This window comes from Hemiscyllium ocellatum, chromosome 43, assembly GCF_020745735.1.
Source record: "Hemiscyllium ocellatum isolate sHemOce1 chromosome 43, sHemOce1.pat.X.cur, whole genome shotgun sequence".
Lineage (NCBI taxonomy): Eukaryota > Metazoa > Chordata > Chondrichthyes > Orectolobiformes > Hemiscylliidae > Hemiscyllium > Hemiscyllium ocellatum.
The window spans coordinates 27,125,325-27,148,347 of NC_083443.1; the positions used below are offsets into that span (position 1 = coordinate 27,125,325).

At 44.4% G+C, this 23,023-nt stretch overlaps 1 long non-coding RNA gene across 1 annotated transcript in view; it reads left to right on the forward strand.

The window, feature by feature from the left end:
- LOC132835036 (uncharacterized) overlaps window positions 1–23,023 on the forward strand; it is a 428,224-nt gene that overhangs the window by 389,384 nt on the left and 15,817 nt on the right. The window contains exon 5 of the long non-coding RNA XR_009647266.1: window positions 16,678–16,752. This is a non-coding gene — a long non-coding RNA (uncharacterized LOC132835036). The remainder of the gene's footprint in view (window positions 1–16,677; window positions 16,753–23,023) is intronic.

The following is a 23,023-nucleotide window of genomic DNA, read 5'->3' on the forward strand; positions in this document are numbered from 1 at the left end:
TTCATCACACATGTGATGTTGTGGTATCCAGTTCCAGGGGTTAATATTCGATGTTGAAATTATCTCCTGGATTAAAGAGTGGAAAGGCTTGAATTTATGTAGCACCTTTCATGACCTGAAGCCAGTCAAGATTGCTTTACAGTGTGGCCAATGGGATTGCCAAATTACAGACAGCAACCTTCAATTATCAGCACTGTGAAATGGTTTTAGTTGAAGGATAAGTATAGAGCAGGACGCGAGAGGACATGCACCTTCTGTTCTTTGATGTGGAGTTTTTTTAAAAAAGTCCAACCTGACAGGACAATGGGGCCTCGGTATGACATCACATCCGAGAGATCAAACCCGTGGCTGTGCCTCGGGGCCCCACTTTTGTTTCTGAACCAGTAGGTTGTAGGTTCAAGACTCACTCCAGTATGTAATCAAGGCTTACATTCTAGTGCAGTGTTGATTGAGTGCTGGTTACTTGGTGAATTCTGCCTTATAGCTGATATGTTAACCCACTGCCCCATTCTTTGTCTCAAGTGACTGTAACTATGGCACCATATCAATGAATACCAAAGATGGGGTGTCCTGACCAATATTTATTCCTCGACCAGTGTCTTTTAAAAAGAAAAGAAACCGAGTTACACTAAGCACTGCATCAGATGCCCTTCCAACTTGGTACCATAACCCCTTAACCAGCTGCCACCCTAACACCCCTGCTTTCTGCAGGAGCTGTCGCAGTGTCTGGTGGAAGTGCACATGGTACACTGCTGCAGAAGGAGGCGTGATTTCAGCACGATGCTATCTGTTGTCGAATTTGCAGATTCCTGGTCAGGTTCAGGAATCCCCAACTGCCGAGGGCATCTCAGGTGAATTGATCAGTTTTAATCAGACCGGGGACAAATAAGGTTAGCCAACTCCAATCGGAATGCCTGGGCACAGCTCCCAGAGATGACAAGCAGGCTGTCATGTTTCCCAGTGCATATACATCCAAAGTACTTGATTGGTTGTGAAGTGGTTTGGAAGACCCAGGGGTTGGGAGAAACTCCATAGAAATGCAAATCCGTCCTATTTTGTCCACCCCCACTATCCTGGTGTTAATGTCGGCATCGAAATTGAAACTTGCGATTCTCAAGCTACAAATAGTTGGTTGTGTAATTGTTCCCTTCTGAAGCAAACAGTACTTTCTACTCCATTTGGACTGTGAGGGAAACAGGCATCCTGTTGCAGAGCAGCAGTGAATGCAATGATTCACGTAAAAATACCCAGCAGAATATTTTGCCTGTGTGCAGTGAAAGAAGCATATGCTGGATGGTAATTCAATATCACTGAGCACAGACCCTCCTTTAGGGACAAAGACACTGTGTAAACTAGTTCCTAAAACAAATTCCAGTTGGGTAAATTAATTTGAGACGATCTGCACACAGGCATGAGTTGCCCCTAGCTTCTCATACTTTAGTGTTGCATGGAGGACAAACAAATTGCTCGCTAAACAAAGTTAATCGATTCAGTTTTGATCCTCATTGCAGACTGTTTACTGAGGCAGTCTATAAAATGTAGTCCTTGAACGTTTTTCATAACAATGGTCTCACTCAGCGTTTTGAATTAATCCTGAATCACTCTAGTACTGCATTAAATTACAAGGTCAAAAGATGAGGCATGTCAAAGGAAATTAGAGTTTTCCTGTGTAAATGCCTCAATATTGTTTGACTCAGTATCTGTGTGAGTAAAATTACTGTATTCATGTTGTATCCGGTGCAGAGTAGCAAGTGTAATTCAGTTCGTGCCACCCTTGCTTGTGAACCACAGGGTTCCCAGTTCAAGTCCCACTCCAGGATGGGAGCCCAAGAACCTAGGCTGGCACCTCCAGGCTGCAATTGAAGGGTGAGACTCCAAACCCACCTGCTTTCTTGAAGGGTTGTAAAAGATCACATGATGAGGTTCTAGGAAGAGCAGTGGAATTATCCTCAATGCCCTGGTCCCTCAACCAACCTGACAAAAGCAAATGGAACTTTTACTATCTTGCAGTTTGAGAGAATGTGCTGTGAGCAAATTGGCTGCTGCTACGTTGGAGCACTCCACCACCAGGCCAACATGCCCGGTGTCGAGGCACTGACCCAACCCTTCCCCATTGATTGGCTGTGATGGTTTGGGCTTGGTGTCCCCATGACCGACACGAGACTCCCCAGGCAGATGCTCTCCTCCCAGCCCTGAAATGGTAGGTGAACCCCAGGTGGACAAAGGAAATGCTTTAGGAATACCCTCAAGGCCTCACTGAGGAAGTGCAGCATTCCCACAGACACCTGGAAATCACTGGCCCAAGACCGTCCAAAGTGGAGGTGGACCATCCGGGAAGGCAGCGAGCCCCTGGAGACTTGCCGGTGGGGAAAAAGCAGAAGCTGGGTGGAAACATCGTAAGGATCGTGCTGCCACACCAACATCCCACCCACCCCCTTCCCGCGAGCACCACCTGCTCCCAGTGTAACAGAGCCTCCAGTAACCCCATCCATCTGTACAGCCACATACAGACTCACCCTGAGAGTGGGAGAGAGTCCTCGTTGTCTGTGTTGGAACAGTGATAGCCATTTGAAAATACTTTATTGTAAAGTGTTTTGAGTGGTCCTGAAAGGTGGCTGGTAAATGCAACGCCACCTTCGTTACCCAGTCATGATTTGGAGATGCCGGTGTTGGACTGGGGTGTACAAAGTTAAAAATCACACAACACTAGGCTATAGTCCAACCGGTTTAATTGGAAGCACACTAACTTTCAGAGCGCTGCTCCTTCATCAAGTGGTTGTGGAAGACGCGATTGCTATAAATTCTGTGCCTTACAACTGCATGCTCCATAACCACCTGATGAAGGAGCGTCGCCCCGAAAGCTAGTGCTTCCAATTAAACCTGTTGGACTATAACCTGGTGTTGTGTGATTTTTAACTTCCTTACCCAGGCAAGAGTTGGAGCATTTTGTTGCTCAGCAGGTCCCATGTTGGTCAGTGTGGCTTCAGTTGTCTAAGCCTTAGCTCTGGAGTTCTCACCCCAAATCTCACCAATTCTTTACCTCTCTGTCTAGCTCCTTTTCAGACACACTCTTTAAAATCTACCTCTTGTTTTGGGCTTTAAGATTCACTTTTAAATCCTCTCTTTGACCAATATCACCTTCGATGGCATGGTATTGATTTCAATCTGACCTTCCCAGGAAGCACCCAGGGAATTTGATGTGATCTAGACAGCATATAAAGGCAAGCTGGTATTGAAATTGAATTCTTCGAAAACCGAAATTGCTTGTCTCTTGAACAAGAATATTCAAGGCACTGAAAGCAAATGATAACATGGGACTAGCTATCAAGCAGGACTTGAGTGTAAGCATACTGAATGGAATAACCTCTTTCTATGGCTGTAACATTCAGTGATTTTACATTCCAAGAATATCAAGACGCGACAAGCAATGTTGACTGGAAAGTAAATCGAAAACTTTCTTGCTTAATGCAATAACATTTCGCTGAGAGTTGAGGTGTTTGGGATGGAGGAAGCAGTTGAGACAGTGAGTTGGTTGTATGTAGCAATTCTGCAAAGACAATATTTATCACCAAATTAAAAGGTGTTATCCAGAGACTTGCTGCGTAGATTAAAGAAGGTAATTCTAAAAGTTACGTGTTCAATTTAATTTTATTGAAGGTACAAACGGGAGCAAGAAAGTATTTTTGGCTGGAACAGTGTTTGTTTCTGTCGAGACCTCTCCACCTTGCCAACAATTTTTTTGTTTAGATCTGTTCGAGGCGATGTTGGAAGGAATAAGGTAAACGAGCTTGTGGCGCAGATTGAGATTGGCGGGTATGGCTTGGTGGACATCACAGAGACGTGGCTGCAAGGGCATCTGGATAGGCAGGTGGGCAGAAGAGATGGGGTTGCCTTATTCGTAAGAAATGAAATTGAATCAATACTAAGAAATGAAGAACAGTCAGATGCGGAGACATTTCTTCAGCCAGAGAGTGGTGGGCCTGTGGAATTCATTGCCGCAGAGTGCAGTGGAGGCCGGGCCGCTAACTGTCTTCAAGGCAGAGATTGATAGATTCTTGATGTCACAAGGAATTAAGGGCTACGGGGAGAATGGGGGTAAGTGGAGTTGAAATGCCCATCAGCCATGATTGAATGGCGGAGTGGACTCGATGGGCCGAATGGCCTTACTTCCACTCCTATGTCTTATGGTGTTGAATCTGTGTGGGTAGAATTGAGGAACATCAAAGGTTTTTAAAAAAAAGACTACAGTTGGAGTTACGTACGGACCTCCCAATAGTAGTCAGGAGCTGGGGTGCAAGATACACCAGGAGATAGAAAAGATGTGTAGGAACAGCAAAGTTAGTAATCATGGGGGACTTTCAATATGCAGGTGGACTGGGAAAATCAGTTGGTGGTGGATTGCAAGAAAAAGAATTTGTGGAATGTCTATGCGATGGCTTTTTGGAGCAGTTTGTGGTGGAACCCACTAGGGAACAGGCAATACTGGATTCAGTGGTGTGCGATGAGGCAGACTTGACAAGGGAGCTTAAGGTGAAGGAATCCTTCGGATTGAACTTACTCTGTAATTTGACAAGGAGGACGTAGAAATCGGAGGTAATGGTTTTACAACCAAATAAAGACAACTACAGCATGAGGGAGGAGCTGGGTAGAATTGACTGGGAGAGGTGTCTAGCAGGAAAGACAGAGGAACAGTGACTGGATGAGTTTCTGGGAGTAATTCAGGAGACACAGCAGAAATTCATCCCGAGGTAAAGCAAGCATGGTACAGGAAGGATGAGGCTGACTAGGGAGGTCAGGGATAGCATTAAAGCAAAAGAGAAAGGATAGAATGTGGTGAAGGGCAGTGGGAAATCAGAGGATTAGGAAGCTTACAAAGACTAACAGAGGGCAGCCAAAAAAGAAATAAGATGGGAGAGGGTTAAATAAGAGAGTAAGCTAGCCAGTAATATTAAGGAAGACTGTAAGAATTTTGTTAGATATATAAAGGGCAAAAGAGAGGCAAAAGTGGAATTTGAGCTGTTGGAAGATGATGCTGTAGAGATAGTAGTGGAGAGCAAGGAAATGAATAATTACCTCTCATCGAAGTTCACGGTGGAAGACATGAGGAATATCCCAGAAATTCGAGAGTGAGGGGGTAGAGCTGAGCATCCTGGCCATCACCAAGGAGAAGGTGCTAGAAAAACCGAATGGTCTGAAGGTGGATAAATCACTTGGATCAGACGGACTCTATTCAGGGATTGCTAGAATCAGGGAGGGTCCCAGAGGACTGGAAATTCACTAATGTGACACCCTTGTTTAAAAAGGGAATAAGACATAAGGCAGAAAATTACAGACTGATTAGTCTAATCTCAGTCGTGGTGAAGATCCTGGAATCCATTGTGAAGGATGAGATTTCAGAATACAGAGGAACTTCGATTATCCAGCATTTGGTTAACCGAGCAAAATACTCCCCGCTGGTGTCCTTCGGATAATCAAGGTTCCTCTGTACTTGGAAGTGCATTGTAAAATAGGGCAAAGTCAGCATTGGTGGTAGGGGCAAGGTGCCAGCATGGATAGAAGCTTGGCTGTCTGGCAGAAAGCAGAGAGTGGGAACAAAAGGGTCCTTCTCAGGATGGCAGCTGGTCATAGAGTCATAGAGTCATAGAGACGTACAGGATGGAAACAGACCCTTCGGTCCATGCCTACACGATATCCCAACCCAATCTAGTCCCACCTGCCAGCACCTGGCCCATATCCCTCTAAACCCTTCCTATTCATATACCCATCCAAATGCCTCTTAAATGTTGCAATTGTACCAGCCTCCACCACTTCCTCTGGCAGCTCATTCCATACACTTACCACCTTCTGTGTGGAAAAAGTTGCCCCTTAAGTCTCTTTTATATCTTTCCCCTTTCACCCTAAACCTATGCCCTCTAGTTCTGGACTCCCCGACCACAGGGAAAAGACGTTGTCTATTTATCATATCTATGCCCCTCATAATTTTGTAAACCTCTATAAGGTCACCCCTCAGCCTGCGACGCTCCAGGGAAAACAGCCCCAGCCTATTCAGCCTCTCCCTGTAGCTCAGATCCTCCAACCTTGGCAACATCCTTGTAAATCTTTTCTGAACCCTTTCAAGTTTCACAACATCTTTCCGATAGGAAGGAGACCAGAATTGCATGCAATATTCCAACAGTGGCCTAACCAATGTCCTATACAGCCGCAACATAACCTTGCAATTCCTGTACTCAATACTCTGACCAATAAAGGAAAGCATACCAAATGCCGCCTTCACTATCCTATCTACCTGCGACTCCACTTTCAAGGAGCTATGAACCTGCACTCCAAGGTGTCTCTGTTGAGCAACACTCCCTAGGACCTGACCATTAAGTATAAGTCCTGCTAAGATTTGCTTTCCCAAAATGCAGCACCTCACATTTATCACCACCTTTGAGGTCTTCAAAGGTCTTCTACCTTTGAGCCAGTTCTGTATCCAGATGGCTAGTTCTCCCTATATTCCATGAGATCTAACCTTGCTAATCAGTCTCCCATGGGGAACCTTGTCGAACGCCTTAATGAAGTCCATATAGATCACATCTGCTGCTCTGCCCTCATCAATCTTTTTTGTTACTTCTTCACAAACTCAATCAAGTTTGTGAGACATGATTTCCCACGCACAAAGCCATGTTGACTATCCTGAATTAGTCCTTGCCTTTCCAAATACATGTACATCCTGTCCCTCAGGATTCCCTCCAACAACTTGCCCACCACCGAGGTCAGGCTCACCGGTCTATAGTTCCCTGGCTTGTCTTTACCACTCTTTTTAAACAGTGGCACCATGTTTGCTAACCTCTAGTCTTCCGGACCTCACCTGTGACTATCGATGATACAAATATCTCAGCAAGAGGCCCAGCAATCACTTCTCTAGCTTCCCACAAAGTGAAAAGTGATGTTCCACACGGCTCAGTGCTGGGACCACAACCTTTCACTTTATACATTAGTGATCTAGGTGGAGGAACTGAGGGCATTCTGGCTACGTTTGCAGATGATACAAAGATAGGTAGAGGGACAGGTAGCATTGAGGAGGCAGGGAGGCCGCAGAAGAATTTGGACAGGTTAGGAGACTGGATGAAGAAGGAGCAGATGGAGTACAATGTGGGAAAGTGTGAGGTCATGCACTTTGGTAGGAAGAATAGATGCGTGGACTATTTTCTAAATGGGGAGAAAATTCAGAGTTCTGAAGTGCCCTGAGACTTGGGTGTTCTAGTCCACGATTCTCTCTCAGGTTGAGTCAGTGGTTAGGAAGACAAATGCAATTATACCATTTATTTTGAGAGGCTTGAATATAAAAGCTGGGATGTGTGTTTGTGGCTCTATAAGGCTCTGGTCAGTCCACATTTGGAGTATTGTGTGCAGTTTTGGGCTCCATATCTCAGGAAGAATGTATTGGTCTTGCAGCATATTCACAGGAGGTTCTTGAGAATGGTCCCGGGAATGAAAGGCCTAACATATGAGGAATGTTTGAGGACTGTGGGTCTGTACTCGATGGTGTTTAGAAGGATGAGGGGAGACCTAATTGAAACATACAGAATACTGAATGGCCTGGACAGAGTAGATGTTGGGAAGCTGTTTTCATTGGTTGGAGAGACTAGAACCTGAGGGCACAGCCTTAGAGTAAAGGGAAGACCTTTAAGATCGAGATAGACAGGTTCTTGCATATCAATGGTTACGGGGAGAAAGCAGGAGAACTGGGTTGAGAAACTTATCATCTGCAATTGAATGGCAGAGCAGACTCTGGCTGAATGGCCTAATTTCTGCTCCTACGTCTCGTGTTGGTATCACTGGCTGGGCCAGCACTTAGTGCCCATTCCTTGTTGCCTTTGAGAGGGTGTTGGTGAGCTGCCTTTTTGATGCACTGAAGTCCAATGTTGTAGATAACCCCACAGTACCATTATGAGGGAGTTTCAGGGTTTTGACCCAGTGACCCTGAAAGAGCACTGACTTATTTCCAACTCAGGGTGGTGAGTGGCTTAGAGGGGAACTTGCAAGTGGGAGTGTTCCTATACATTTTCTACCCTTGTCCTTCTAGATGGTGGTGGTCATGGGTTCGGAAGGTGCTGTCGAAGGAGCCTTGGTGAATTTCTGCAGTGAATCTTGTTGAAGTTACACATGGCTACCACTATCCATACGGTGAGGGGGGTCAATCTTGAAGGTGGTGGATGGAGTGTCAATCGTGCGAGCTACTTTGTCCTGGATGGTACCAGGAGTACTGAATGTTGTTGGAGCTGCACTCATCCAGACAAGTGGATGCTGTGTTATACTAAGTGATATTATTGATGAGAAACGACCACAGTCTCCTAAGTGACTTCACTGATTTGTAACCAAACTGAGATGAACGATGGTTAGCTTCACCTAGCAAGAATATGCCCCTTTGAATTGTCGGCCATATCTTACCCTGATGAAATTTGAACATTGCACCCCTTGTTGTATTAATTCTGGTCACCACATTATAGGAAGGATGTGGAAGCTTTGGAAAGGATTCAGAGGAGATTTACTAGACTGTTGCCTGGTATGGAGGGAAGGTCCATTCAGGCAAGGCTGAGGGACTTGAGGCGGTTTTCGTTAGATAGAAGAAGGTTGAGAGGTGACTTAATTGAGGAGAAAGTGAGGACTGCAGATGCTGGAGATCAGAGCTGAAAATGTGTTGCTGGAAAAGCTCAGCAGGTCAGGCAGCATCCAAGGAACAGGAAATTCAACGTTTCGGGCATAAGCCCGATTCCTGATGAAGGGCTTATGCCCGAAACGTCGAATTTCCTGTTCCTTGGATGCTGCCTGACCTGCTGCGCTTTTCCAGCAACACTTTTTCAGGTGACTTAATTGAGACATACAAGATAATTAGAGGGTTAGATAGGGTAGACAGTTAAAGCCTTTTTCCCCTGGTGATAGCTAGCACGAGGGGACATAGCTTTAAATTGAGGGGTGATAGATATAGGACAGATGTCAGAGATAGTTTCTTTACTCAGACAGTAGTAGGGGGCATGGAACACACTGCATGCAACAGCAGTAGACTCACCAACTTTAAGGGCATTTAAATGGTCATTGGATAAACATGGATGAAAATGGATTAGCATAGGATAGAAGGGCTTTATATTGGTTCCACAGGTTGGCGCAACATCGAGGGCCAAAGGGCCTGTACTGCGCTGTAATGTTCTATTCCAGTGCCACATAGATCCAATTTTAACATTGCATTGAAAATCCATTCACTTCCACAGAGTTGAAATTGGGCATAATTTATTGTAGCTTAGCCAAGTGCACCAAAGCATACGGTGGTGTCAAAGCTCTCTGAGCTGTCATTCTTCCTTTAAGCAACTTCAGTAAAACCTGAGAGAGAGAGAGAAACAAATAGCTGACCACTTAATTGCTATTTGAATGTATGCGCTGCCTTCAACAAATCAACACATAAAGAAAGCTGGTGACAGGTGGGTACAGACATAATACCCCTGGGTATCTCTGTTATGTCATCGCGCACATATCTGGAGTCCTCTGTTGTGATTGCATCAGATGAGCCCCCTTTTCAGATTTATTGTGTCCCCAACCTCCCAATTAACTTCACTCCGTCCCTTGATGACCTTTCCTCAGCTGCTCTCCTGAGCTGTAGCTAACCTTGAAAACAGGAAATGTGAGCAGGAGTAGGCCAATCAGCCCTTTGAGCCTGATCTATCTTTTTGATATGATCGTGGCGCCCCAGTTACTGGACGGCTGGTTTGCGAGGCAGAGGGATGCCAACAGGGGTCCAAACGTGAGGTGCTTGAAAAGCACCGCCATTCAGGCAGCATTCGAGGAACTGGACAGTCAACGTTTCGGGCATAAGCTCTTCATCAGGAATGTGTGTGGCTTGAATTCCTGAGCTGGTTGAGGTTACCATGAAGGGCTCTCCTCCTCAACCTTTCTCCTCACCTGAAGGCATGGTCACCCTCCGTTCCACCAGTTGTCTCTATTCCTTTCATGGAAGAGCAGCCTTTTGGTCTAGTTGGACCTTTACCTTTACTCACATGGCTCCGTGACCTACTTTGTCTGAAAAGGCTTCAGTGAAACACCTTGGGGCCTTTTACTGCATGTCTGCACTTTGCTTCCCCCCTAATTGCTGTTGACCTCACCGGAACCTGGACATTGCAAACAAAGCAAGGAAGGCTAGAGCTGAGAGGAGGTGGGATTTCTGTTTCCGTGGGACTGTTCGGGTTTCACACAGATGCCCGCTGCATTGAAGAATTTTCTTCTTGCACTAGCTCCTGGTAAATAGATCTCGTCGAGCAGATTGTCACACGGCAACTTGATACTGACATGTGTTCCTGGTTCTTTGTAACAAACAAGACTTGTTTTGGTGCTCAGCCCCAGAATGAATGGAACGTATTGTCTTGGGAAAACACTGGGTGAATTCAGTAGGACGATGGATTGTGGCCATATACTTGGACTGAGTATCAGATGGAAGCCTGCAGGTGCAACAGAAGCTGGAGTGAGTGACCTGGCGTTGTATACAGTGCCTTAGTGAGTACCAGCTCAATTTCCGTTCCTTTGTGGGGCTGACACAAGAAGGAGAAAGGGATGTTACAAAGAAAAGAAAGAGGGGAGGTCAGGTCTCTGAGGGCAGCACAGTGAATCAACGAGGGGTGCAAGTTCAGTTCCGCTGTGCAGCAGTTTGATTTCAAGTGTTCGAGAGAGAGAGGCCCGTCTATCGTGAAAGACTGGTCTGAATGGTAAGGCCCTCAGTTGCGGCTCCGATGTCCAAGAAATCAAAGTTGCAGGGTTGGAGCCTTCGATGATTGTTTGCCACTGGCCTCACGGCAAAGAAAGAAGCATCTTGCATGACATTGTACCTTGTGTGAGCTGAGGAAGCTCCAAAGTGTTCAAAGTAGGGTGGCATGGTGGCTCAGTGGTTAGCACCGCTGCTTCACAACTCCAGCGACCTGGGTTCGATTCCACCCTCGGGCGACAGTCTGTGTGGAGTTTGCACGTTCTCCTAGTGTCTCCCTGGGTTTCCACCGGGTGCTCAGGTTTCCTTCCGCAGTCCAAAGATGTGCTCGTAAGGTGGATTGGCCATGCTAAATTGCCCATGGTGTCACAGAGATGTGTAGGGATGGCCATGCTAACTATGGAGTTATGGGGAGAGGTTAGGTGGGGGGAAGCCGGATCTGGATTGGACGCTCCTCAGAGTATCAGTGTGGACTCGATGGGCCGAATGGCGTGCTTCCACGCTGTAGGGATTTCAGATTGAACAGCCAATGAAGGACCTTCTGGAACATAGCCTCTGTGGTAACCCAGAAAAGTCAACAGCCAATATGCATCCAGCAAGCTCCCGCTAACAGCACTAAGACACCATCCACTTTAATGATGTGGCTGGATGGGTAAATGTGGTCAGCACTCTGGGAAAAATCTCCTCTTCTTTGTAATAGTGCATTGGGATCCTCAGCATTAGATTTTATTGTGACGTGTACTCAAGTACAGGAGTCCAGTGAAAAGCGTACAATGTCACTATCACACGGCACTACCTTTGGTACAAAATACCCAGTTACAAATAGATTAGGTGCAAAAATGGAGAAATAAAGGAAAAAGGTAAAAGTTCTACATTACAATTCTTCGTAGTATAAATTAGGAAAATAAGGCAATCAATTTAAAAGATAAACATTACTGCCCACCTGAGGGGGCGGAGCTTTGATTGTCCAGCAGTTTGTCCAAAGAATGGTACCTTCAACTGTGCAGCATTCCCATTCAGTTGGGTGTGTTCAGAACCGGGGTCACAGTCTGAGGATTCAGGGTAGACCATTTCGGATGGAGATGAGACATTTCTTGACCCAAAGACTGGTGAGCCTGTGGAATTAATCACCACAGGGAGGAGTTGATGCCAAAACATTGAATGTACTCAAGAGGTAGCTAGATATAGAACCTAAAGGCAAATAGGTTATGGGGAGAAAGCAGGATTAGGCTATTGAGTTGGATGATCAGCCATGATCGTGATGAATGGCACAGCAGGCTTGAAGGGCCGAATGGCCACCTCCTGCTCCTACCTTCTATGTTTCTATGTTCTGTGATTGTCACCCTGCGTTATGTGCTCAAGTCTTTGTAACGGGGCTCAAGCCATGACCACCTCGGTTGGTGTCCACTGACATCCAGCACTGATATCTCATTATGGCAAACCATTGTCAAAAGTCTGGGCAGTGAAAGTGCTGATGGTGAATATTTTGATACTTAAAATGTAGTTATAATGCCTTCAACAGTTGACTTAAGCAACAACTGGCAATCATATAGTACCATCAGATGAAAGGACTACAGGCATATTAACATGATGGAGTGTATCAGACAGAGAAACATCAGACGTACCTGCATTGAAAGGTTATAGAAGCAAATTATGTAGATGCTGGAATTTGTCCGAAAAACAAAAAGTACTGGCAATCACAGCAGGTCAGGCAGCATCCATAGAGAGAGGGCACACTATCGTTTCGAGTCTTCAGTTCTGATGAAGAGTCATAGAGATGTACAGCACAGAAACAGACCCTTCGGTCCAACTCGTCCATGCCGACCAGATATCCCAACCCAATCTAGTCCCATTTGCCAGCACTTGATCCCTATCCCTCTCAATCCTTCCTATTCATATATCCTGGCAGCTCATTCCATGCACGTACCACCCTCTGCATGGATAAGCTGCCACTTAGGTCCTTTTATATCTTTGTCCTCTCACCCTAAACCTATGCTCTCTACTCCTGGACTCCCCACCCCAGGGGGAAAAAACCTTGTCTATTTACCCTATCCATGCCCCTCATAATTTTATAAACCTCAATAAGGTCACCCCTCTGCCTCCGACGCTCAAAGGAAAACAGCCCCAGCCTGTTCAGCCTCTCCCTATAACTCAAATCCTCCAACCCTGGTAACATCCTTGTAAATCATTTCTGAACCCTTTCAAGTTTCTCAAAATCCTTCCAATAGGAAGGAGACCAATATTGCACGCAATATTCCAAAAGTGGCCGAGCCAATGTCCTGTACATCTGCAACATGACCTCCCAACTCCTGTACTCAATGCTCTGACCAATAAAGGAAGACACCTCCTTCACTATCCTATCTACCTGTGACTCCAGTTTCAAGGAACCATGAACCTGCACTCCAAGGTCTGTTTGTTCAGCAATACTCCCTAGGACCTTACCATTAAGTGTCTAAGTCCTGCTAAGATTTGCTTTTCCAAAATGTAGCACCTCGCGTTTATCTAACTGAAATCCCATCTGCCACTCCTCAGCCCATTGGCCCATCTGGTCAATATCCTGTTATACTCTGAGTAGCCTTCTTTGCTGTCCACTACACTTCCAATTTTGGTGTCTTCTGCAAACTTCCTATGTTCACAGCCAAATCATTTATATAAATAATGAAAAGCAGTGGACCCAGCACCGATCCTTGTGGCACTCCACTGGTCATAGGCCTCCAGTCTGAAAACAACCCTCCACCACCATCCCCTGTCTTCTACCTTTGGGCCAGTTCAGTATCCAAATGGCTAGTTCTCCCTGTATTCCATGAGATCTAACTTTGCTCACCAGTCTCCCATGGGGAATCTTGTCGAACGCCTTCCTGAAGTCCATATAGATCACATCCACTGCTCTGCCGTCAGCAATTCTCTTTGTTCCTTCAAAAAACTCAAGTCAGGTTTGTGAGACATGATTTCCCACGCAAAAAGCCATGTTGACTATCCGTAATCAGTCCTTGCCTTTTCAAATACATGTACATCCTGTCCCTCAGGATTCCCTCACACAGGCTCATTGATCTGTGGTTTCCTGACTTGTCCTTACCACCTTTTTAAAATAGTGGCACCACGTTAATCAACCTCCAGTCAAAAGGCACCTCACCTGTGACTGTCGATGACATAAATATCTCAGCAAGAGGCCCAGTAATCACTTCCATAGCTTCTCTCAGAGTTCTAGACTACACCTGATCTGGTCCTGAGGATTTATCCACTTACATGCATTTCAAGACATCGAGCACCACCACCTCGGTAATATGGACATATTTCAAGATATCACTATGTGTTTCCCCACATTCCCTATCTTCCAAGTCCAGTCATCCAGACTCGAAACGCTAGCTTGCTTCTCTATCCGTGGGTGCTGCCTGGCTTGCTGGGATCCCCAACATTTTATTGTTTTTAATACATTTGAGGTGTTGCTGTGCTAGTGGAAAGAATCAGTAATTATAATAACATAGCGACCGATTGGAGTGTAACAGCGACCAATGAGAGGTGAAACAACTCAAGAACTGGAAAACCAAACAAAACACAAAATTGTGTTGCTGAGCGTGCACAATCACAGCTGAAAGACCATCGCTGGATGCACTGAACCCATATGTTTTGACTCCTGGGTAAAGGAGCATGAGTGTTTCACACTTGCGTGGAGCAGATCAGATATCCGATATATGGAGAGTGATATGGACTGAGACTCCCAAGGAATCTCTCTTTGGGTGGCCCTGATATCCTGAGTCAGTTTGGTTCCTCTTGTGAAGTTGGTTTGCACTAACACTCAAGTTGCAACACGAATGAGCTACGAAGCAAATAAAATTTGTCAACCTTTGGTGAGATGGTCACTTAATTGTGGAAATTCACTCCACAATGTTACTTGCTGGCATTGAATTATAGCTGTATTAATATGAAAGGTGGGCATTCATTCTTACCATTTATGGAGTTGATGTATGTGGAAATATTTGTGCATTTCCAGATGAGCTCCTTATCAGGGTTAAACAGACAGACATTGCTTGAAGACAAACGTCCGATGGTTTTAACTTGCAGCAGTTCTGAGACAGTTGCTTTGAAAGAGCAAAACGCATTAGTTTTTAAACAAAAAAATTGTGCCGGCTCCATGCAAGTGGAAAATAAGCTATTGAAGTGATGTAGCAATATTTGGCAGGATAATGTAGACAGAAAAAAACATATGGGGAGCACAGATTTATACTTACGCGCTGTGAAAAGCTAGAAGATGTGGAACTGGATTAAAAAGGCTTCTTGATAATGAAGTCAACAGTTCAGTGTTTAACCTGGTGTCTACAAAAAGAAAAGATAACCAAATGTTTTTTTTAGAAGACCAGGTTTGTGGCTCTGATTGCTAGAAGCTAGGCTTTAAGGAGAGTGTCAGGTCTTTGCGCTAATAAAACCATAAGATGTAAGAACAAAATTATTCACCCCATTGAGTCTGCTCCACCACTCGATCATGGCTGATGTATTTCTGAACCCAGTTCTCCTGCCTTCTCCCCATAATCTTTGATCCCCTTCCTCATCAAGGACCTATCCATCTCTGTCTTAAATACATGGAATGATTTGACCTTCACAGCCCTATGCCACAGTTTCATTGGCTGAAGAAATTCCTTCTCATCTCCATTCTAAAGGATCATCCCTTCACTCAGGAGCTGTGCCCTCAACTGAAACAGATTTTCCGCTCTATCTGGGCTTTGTAACCATTTCAGGAGAGAGTTTTCTGTTTCACAGGCCGAGTTAGTCATTAAGAACGGAACCCCAGAAACTGCATGTCTCCCTCCCTTGTTCTTTCAGTAGAACTTTTGGGAAACCTGTAAGTTTCCATGGGCGCAGTGGCTCAGAGGTTAGCACTGCTGCCTCACAGCGCCAGGGACCTTGGTTCGATTTCAGCCCCAGGTGACTGTCTGTGTGGAGTTCTCCCTGTGACTGCATGGCCTACCTGCAGGTGCTCTGATTTCTTCCCATAGTCCAAAGATGTTACAGGTTAGATAGATTGGCCATGCTGAATGGCCCATAGTGTTCAGGGGTGTGTAGGTTAGCTGCATTAGTCAGGAGAAATATTGAGTGATAGGGTAGAGGAATGGGTCTGGGTGGGATACCCTTTGGACTTGTTGAGACAAATGGCCTGTTTCCACATTGTAGGGATTCTATGATATGATTCTATGATATTCCAATATTTCTGACTATCTTGTAACCTCTGAAACTCTGAACTGTGGCCACTTGAATCCAGCTTGATTACAGTCTGAACTGTAACAGCTCTCAACTATTCGATATCGTCAACAAGAAATCTGGTGGACTATGCGATTCATTAAATTCTGGCCTTTTGTGTGGATTGGTGGCATTATCGCTGGATTTTAAATGAAGAGACCCGAGTAATGTCGTCAGGATCTGGGTTCAAATCCTACCAGGGCAGATGGTGTATTTTGAATAAAAAAAATCTCTAATTAAAAGTCTAATGACATCCATGAAACCATTGTTCGAAAAATCCATCTGGTTTACTCCTGTCCTTAAGGACAGGAAACTGCCATCCTTACCTGGTCTGGGCCGACACATGACTCCAGACCTACAGCAATGTGGTTGACTCTTAACTGCCTCCTGGGCAACTAAGGATGGGCAATACATGCTGGCAGGCCAGCAATACCTTTGTTTCATGAGCGAATAAAAGCTAATTGACCAACAGGAGTGTTTATTTTTTTGCCCCTTTTTCTTTAACTATGCTCCCGACCTGTTCTGTTTCTGAGTTGGATGAGTGCAGTAGTCTTTTGCGTTAAGGGGATGGATTATAATTCCAGATATTATAGCCAGTGTTTTACAGTTGTTTTAAGAATGGGATTGGTGTTATAATACATTGGAAATAATAGAGAACTTAAGGAATACTGAAACAAGATGCATTTGCTTGAAGCTTTTCATCTTGTACTCTTCAGGACAGTTTGCAAGAAGACCAATTCACAGGCTGAAATAACCTCTGTGCTGCATGACAGGAGTGTGCTGATTGGTAGGTAAGTGGACTTTGGTAGAAAATGTACCCATCAATGCTATTTGCTTTTGAACCGCCAAGTTACCTTTAAATTTTTAACCAGCTCTTTAATTCACCAGTATAATTCTGAGGGCAAAACATGAACCACATCAGTGTTACCTTGCCTGGTTTAAAGTTGAAACAAAGAATGGCAGCTAACTATCAATTATTATTAACTAGCGCATTATGTGTGGCAATGTCTCTGTCAATCAGAATCTACTTGTCAACCAGTCAACATTCTCCTGTTATGCAGTTAATGTTGGGTTTCCCCATGAATTGGTATTCTTACAAATTGTCCTGCTGAGTGGCAAGAGGAAACACTTTAACACAATGTTCCTTTTATCAGCAGTATACAAATGAGCTTGTTAAAGAAGTGTTATGGGCTTAAAAACCCCCTCAAAATATTCAGAAAATGGTCTTGATTCTAACATTTTCTCACTTCAAATGTAAGATGTTGTGTTCCTGTTGCAATTCGATTGGTCAAACTAGAAGCGCAACACATTTTATTCATCCACTCTATTTAAAATACAACAGAAGAAAGAAGGAATAGGAATAACTTAATTCTATTTGAAATCTTAACAGAGTAATAGATACAGTCACTATTACTAATTAGCTGTTCCAATATAGCAACATCCCATAAACACACCCTCAGTAAAGACAAACTCAGAAAACTGATTGTCTCACATGCAACTTCCATTGCAGGCAGAGAACCCCCGGCTTTCTGCTGTAACCAAAAGAGGGGAACAAGAGGGTTGAGCTGTGGATGTGGTGTATAGGGACTTCAGCAAGGCATTAGATAAGGTTCCACATGGTAGGCTCATTCAGAAAGTCAGGAGGAATGGGATACAGGGGAACTTAGCTGTCTGGATACAGACTTGGCTGGCCAACAGACGACAGCGAGTGGTAGTAGAAGGAAAATATTCTGCCTGGAGGTCTGTGGTGAGTGGTGTTCCACAGGGCTCTGTCCTTGGGCCTCTGCTGTTTGTAATTTTTATTAATGATTTGGATGAGGGGATTGAAGGATGGGTCAGCAAGTTTGCAGACGACACAAAGGTTGGGGGTGTCGTTGACAGTATAGAGGGCTGTTGTAGGCTGCAGCGGGACATTGACAGGATGCAGAGCTGGGCTGGGAGGTGGCAGATGAAGTTCAACCTGGATAAATGCGTGGTGATGCATTTTGGAAGGTCGAATTTGAAAGCTGAGTACAGGATTAAGGATAGGATTCTTGGCAGTGTGGAGGAACAGAGGGATCTTGGTGTGCAGGTACATAGATCCCTTAAAATGGCCACCCAAGTGGACAGGGTTGTTAAGAAAGCATATGGTGTTTTGGCTTTCATTAACAGGGGGATTGAGTTTAAGAGTCGTGAGATCTTGTTGCAGCTCTATAAAACTTTGGTTAGACCGCACTTAGAATACTGCGTCCAGTTCTGTTCGCCCTATTATAGGAAAGATGTGGATGCTTTAGAGTGGGTTCAGAGGAGGTTTACCAGGATGCTGCCTGGACTGGAGAACTTATCTTATGAAGAGAGGTTGACTGAGTTCGGGCTTTTTTCATTGGAGAAAAAGAGGAGAAGAAGGGACCTAACTGAAGTATACAAAATAACGAGAGGCATAGATAGAGTCAATAGCCAGAGACTATTTCCCAGGGCAGAAATGACTAACACGAGGGGTCATAGTTTTAAGCTGGTTGGAGGCAAGTATAGAGGGAATGTCAGAGGCAGGTTCTTTACACAGAGAGTTGTGAGAGCATGGAATGTGTTGCCAGCAGCAGTTGTGGAAGCAAGGTCATTGGGGACATTTAAGAGACTCCTGGACATGCATATGGTCACAGAAATTTGAGGGTGCATACATGAGGATCAGTGGTCGACACAACATTGTGGGCTGAAGGGCCTGTTCTATGCTGTACTGTTCTATGGTCTAAGTAGCTTTCACTTTTTCAAGATCCCAATAGCAGCTGCTAAAAACAAAACCAAAAATCCTGTTTCTTGACTACACCCATTTAGGCTGCTTCTATTGTTTCATCTTTTTGTAACAAAAATAAGGACTCACAAGCTGTTCATCCCAGTGGTTCTGGTAGACTGCTCCATTATTTCTGCTTTAAAACTTCCCTTCAACAAAAAAGACAAACTAGCCTTTTAAAGCCACAGTCTTGTCATAGAAGACTAACAAAAATCCCTTTTATAATGGATAGCAGTAAAAAAAGATAATTATTTGGCCAGTTTTGGTGATTGAACCAACATATTTTTACTAATGGTGTGGCTGCAGTCATGGATTTTGATTTCCAGTACATTTCTCCCATTACAGTTGTAACAAATACTTCATTTAAAGTAAGCTGGGTTCATTCAGCGAATCAGATTATGGCTGCAGTATCTTGAATGCCTAAATTGATTTTGCAAAGAACTGTAAGTTAATAAGTTTAACACCAACGTGACACAAATATAGGACAAAGCTTGCAATTCAATATTGCTGAGCTCTCTTGTAGCCCTTATGACCAAGTTTGAGGACTACACAGCATACAAGGTACATCCTGTTCGTTGTATTCATCAAGCACAAATGTTTGACATCAGGGCCAGTGAAGGGAAGAATGACTTGCGCCTGAGGCAATGCAGCAGTATTTATGTCAAATGCAGTAAACAGTAAATGCTGTAACTTGGTGTATGACTGCCACAACACAGCACAAGGCTTTGAATGTTCCATTCCTTCACATAGCTTTCCGAAAATAAAATCACGTGGAACAAGCCTTGAATGATGAGGGGAGTGAAGTTGTTAAAAATCAAACACACCTCTGGCCAAAACAGTGACTGAACGGTTGTCTGGCTGTCACACTGAGTTCCCTCTTATCCTGGGAAGATGCCAACTTTACAAGGTTTTCAGACATTGGTGGCTTGCTAGATGTTTTTAGTTGGTCACTGCAAGTAGTTGGTTAGTTGGTGGCTCAGTGGTTAGCACCGCTGCCTCTCAGCACCAGGGACCCTGGTTCGATTCCACCCTCTGGCGACTGTGTGGAGTTTGCATGTTCCCCCTGTGTCTGCCTGGGTTTCCTCTGGGTGCTCTGGTTTCCTCCCACAATCCAAAGATGTGCAAATTAGGATGGATTGACCACGCTAGATTACCCATAGCATCCATTGATGTGAAGGCTAGTTGAAATAGCCATGGGAAATGTGGGGTTATGGGGACAGGATAGGGGAGGGTCAATGTGGACTCGATGGGCTGAATGCACTATAGGGATTCTGTGAAGTAAGACTTTCCAGCAGATGATTAAACAACAGGAGAAATTAGATAAAATTTTATTGTTTTGTGAAGTCAGGACATTTGATTCCTTGGAGAGATTTCAGTGAAGAAATCAGTGAGTTTTGAAACAACTCATTCAATGTGAGTAACTTTTGTATGAAATGAGCAATCAGCAGCATGAATTAAATTAATGGAGTCAGAATCTATAATATTCCCTCTCCAGAAGATTAACAGGGAATCTTTTCCAGTAAACGTGTGGAGCACCTTGCCATTTAATACGAGGTTTTGAATTTTGCTGTAAACACTCTTGTGGTACGTTTCTAAATGGGGAGGTGATATAGGGTTCAACGATTAATTTACAAATGCAAGTTGGCAAAAACTAAAATGGGAGGCCAGCATTTATATAGTACCCTGGAAGGCTCGAAATGTTTGACATTGTAGTAGTCACTGTTGTCGTGTAGGAAAATGCATTTGCAGTTGAACTCGTAAGGAGTTTGATTTAAATTGTGAAAGGTGTGCAATGAGCCAGACTCCTGAGAATACAATGAATTCAGTAACTAAATCCTTAAATTGCACCAAAACTAACCTGCCCATGCAACGTGTGTCATCTTAACATGTTGCAAAACTTTTATTTCCAAATACTGCTTCTCTGTCCCAGTGGCACATTTTAGTTGATAAATTCCTTGTTTTCTGATTGGACCGTACAGTTCAGTCAGGTATTAGGTGGATATGAAAAGCTCTTGAAGAACTGAGGAACTCACCTTTGTGAGCTGCTCAACTCCATGCAACCGATACCAATAAAATCAATAGCTGGGCATTGAACTTGTTGCTGTATGCAGAATCTTGTTGTGCTGTCTGCCATACTTCCTGCAATGAAATGACTGCACAGAGACCGGGCCCTGTCACCCTTTAGTTGCTATTGCACAGGACACTGACTGTGGCCAGCCAGCTCTCAAAGCCGGAGAGATTCTAATTTCCTGGTTATACTGGTCAACCAATATTAACCTGATTTCCTGACTGGCCCCATTTAACAGCCCCCATCACTAGCCTTGTCAATGAGGTTGCAATCAGTACCAAACAGTTACTACATTTCAAAAGCACTTTATTATATGAGCTGTAAAGAACAGTTGGATATCCTGATGTTTTCGGGTGCACTATCAACGCAAGATATTTTTTAATCAGCAAATCCAGCATGGGTATGCAGAATGAGCACAATACTGCTGTGACCAAATCTCAAAACATACTCCTGTGGTCACAGTGTGGTTTGGGATGTGCTATGGATGTGAAAAGTGCTATGTAGCCGCGCTTCCAGTTCGTTCTTTAACTAACTGTCAGCTGCCTTACCAGTCTCGACATGTCTTGTGCATAAATCGAGATTTGATGTGTCACTTTGACAACTGAAGTGGGACCTTGTGAAACTGAGAGGTATCCAATAGTTAAGAGCAATTGCGCAACAGAATCCACTGTTTGTTCCCCTAGTGCATTACTGGAAGATTACTAAGGTTCTTACCACAAAGGTAAACATATGGTGAAGAGGAATTGGGCATGAGAGTAGAAATAAATTCAAAGTAGTTAGAGATTCAGATTCAAAAAAGTACTTTAGAAATGCAGATATTCTTTCTTTCTCTCTCTCTCTCTCTCTCTCTCTCTCTCTCACACACACACTATCTTTAACGTTTATTCTCCCTTTCACTCATGCTCGCACTCTGTCTCTTGTTTCTCTCTTTTTCATTCTTGTGTTTGTTGCACACTCTCTCTTTCACTCTTTTTCACGCACTCGTGTCTCTCTCACTCTCATGCTCATGCACGTGCTTGCTCTCTCTCTCTCTTTCTCTCTCATGTCTCTCCCTTTTACTCTCTCTCTCTCTTTCAAACTGTTGCATGACTGTCTCTCATGCTTGCGTCTCATTCTTGTGTCTTTTTCTCTCTTTCTTGTCCCTATCTCGCCCTGTGTCTCTCTCAGCCAGTATTGGTCATCTGACTCGTCCCATTTGTTGCTTTCAACGTAAGTGACCCCTGATCTACTCTATTCAACTATTCCTGTCTGTAGTTACTCCCAGACACAGCGAATTCAATGAACTGCTGCAGGTCCTCGGGATCCCACCTTTCACTTGAGCTTGAATAAGCTCGAATTCATTCAGGACTCTGCTGTTTGCGTCTTGAGCTGTGGCAAATGCTAATCCCCTCTCACCTCCCTGTTCTCACTGACCTACATTGGACCCGAGTCAAAGAAACTCTTGAATCCAAATTCTCATCCTTGTTTTCAGATCCCATGAGGTCACTGGCCCTCGCTATCTCTGTATGCTCCTCCTACAGCACATCACTCTCAGACACCTGCACTCCTAGTTCTGGCCTCTTGCAGAATCGTGTTTATAATTGCTGTACCATTGGTGGCTGTGTCTTACCCAGCCCTAAGGTCTAGATTTGTCACCACACACTCAATATCTCGCTTTATTTCTGTGAGACATTTCTTAAGACCTGCCTCTTGGACCAAACATTTGTGACCTCATATGTGACTCCGTATCTTCCTTTGTTTTATAATGTTCCTTAAGCAACTTAGGATGTCTCAGTCGGTTAAAGGAGCAGTGTAACTATGTTGTTCCAGTTGCTCCGTTGCTTCCTTATTTAACTGAGGGGATACTTGCTGACATCAGGAATGATGCTGCAGGTTAAAACCAAAAGAATTGCTGATAGGTATGCATGGAGGTTATTGCACTTGTAAGACTACAGTGTGTCATTAATAAGTGCTGAAAATGTGTTGCTGGAAAAGCGCAACAGGTCAGGCGGCATCCAAGGAACAGGAGATTCGACGTTTCGGGCATAAGCGACCGAAACGTCGAATCTCCTGTTCCTTGGATGCTGCCTGACCTGCTGCGCTTTTCCAGCAACACGTTTTCAGCTCTGATCTCCAGCATTTGCAGACCTCACTTTCTCCATTAATAAGTGCTGACTTGTTGGCTTTTGCAAAAATAACAGACCTATGACAATGGTGTGTCACAAAGCCTGTTGGGTAATGCAGGCTA